The sequence below is a fragment of the Carcharodon carcharias genome, chromosome 1, assembly GCF_017639515.1.
Source record: "Carcharodon carcharias isolate sCarCar2 chromosome 1, sCarCar2.pri, whole genome shotgun sequence".
Classification (NCBI taxonomy): domain Eukaryota; kingdom Metazoa; phylum Chordata; class Chondrichthyes; order Lamniformes; family Lamnidae; genus Carcharodon; species Carcharodon carcharias.
Genome location: NC_054467.1, coordinates 61,906,244 through 61,907,877, shown reverse-complemented (window position 1 = coordinate 61,907,877; position 1,634 = coordinate 61,906,244). Strand labels below are relative to the sequence as shown.

At 39.9% G+C, this 1,634-nt stretch overlaps 1 pseudogene; it reads right to left on the bottom strand.

The window, feature by feature from the left end:
- Window positions 1-208: 208 nt before the first annotated feature.
- LOC121283088 lies at window positions 209-1,145 on the bottom strand (annotated as a pseudogene).
- Between the last annotated feature and the right edge of the window lie 489 nt (window positions 1,146-1,634).

Below are 1,634 nucleotides of genomic sequence, written 5' to 3'. Positions count from 1 at the left end.
TGCAAATAGAAAACATTTAACAGTCTTGTATGTGACATATAATTACAAATGAGAGTGCTTTGTACTCATTAACTATCTGAAAAGTCCACTGGTTATCAGCCAGATTTCACTTTTAAAACAGAATCATCAGAAGCAAATGGTCACAAAGTTATAGGTGGGAGTTTTATTTGGCTTCTTGAGCTTTATTGCTGTTCTATTTTTCTTTAGCCTATTCTATTAGCATTAACTACTAGTGCTCTGCCAGAGTCGTCATAAGTTTCATGATAAAGGACAAATAGTTGTGTTTTTGTCTGACATTTTCAATCTTATATCAAATTTAATTTATGATTTTCTTCTTCAGTCAGCATCTGATATTTAGCTGACTGAATCGAGGTTATGATACTGTTGCCCTGATCCGTATCCACGGGTTCTTCCTCAAACAGCTGTCTCTGTAGGTCTCTAATCTTCTTTTCATATATCATATTCCAGTCTGACACGATTGCCATAAGGTTAAACCTTATCTCTCACTGTACTTTTGTATCTGCTTCTCTATGACTGGTGTCGCTTTGCACAGACCCAGTCATCTTGATTGAATGTCCCCAAGTCAATCGGTCCTTCTCTTAATCCATCTAGTTTTCATATAATCTTCCATGGACAGGAAAGTAACTGACAAAATGGAATGCATCTTCTTCCTTTCCTGCAGTCTTGGCATCAAACTGAAACACCTCTTGCCTGGCAAAGCCATTGTAAACTTGTCGAATGACTTCTGAGTTGCACAATGCCAAGCCTTTCATAGCAGCATCAAAACTTTGTGAAAATTCTATAAATTCTCCAAGAGCTTCCCTTAGTTCTATATCTGGATGGGTACAGTTCAGTAACACATTAATAATGGCTTGGGTGGCACAGGCATTATGGATAACCTGTTTAGCAAAGAAGATCTTCTCAAGTCTTGAATCTTGGACAGTGGACCCTGCTGGTTCTTCTCCTGGCTGCCACTTGAATAGGAAGATAAGGCTATGAATTGGTTTTAACTTATCAAAGTGTTCTGGTTCTAGGCTCCATATTTCTTCTACCTGAACACATTTGCACCCGAAGCCCTTGATCAGCTCTGTAAACACTCCGGGATCACTTTCCATCAGGCCCCATTCCCTGCCGCTACCCACCATTTCTGCAGCAGCATGCCCAGAAACTTCCAGACATACAAACACACAGTTTCATACTCCCATCCAGGTTAATTCTCCTCCTCAACGTTCGTGCTTTTACATGTTAATTTTCTTGCACCTTCAGGTGAAGATAATCTACTGACATGACTGTTTTCTTTGTTTTTTTTTGTGCATCAAAAAGTTGAAAACCCAATTAAACAATCACTATCTGTTTGGGTGTTTTGATCTAATTGAATTTTCAGGTTTTGGCTGTGATTGCTCTCTGCTTAATTTAAACACCACCTCTAGCTGTCCCATTTTTGTTCAACCTATTTTTTTATTCATTCATGAGATGTGGGCTTCGCTGGTTGGGCCAGCATTTATTGCCTATCCCTAGTTGTCCTTGAGAAGGTGGTGGTGGGTGAGGTGCCTTCTTAAACCGCTGCAGTCCATGTGGTTTAGGTACACCCATAGTGCTCCTGGGGTTGGTTACCGCCTATAAATTGGTCACAA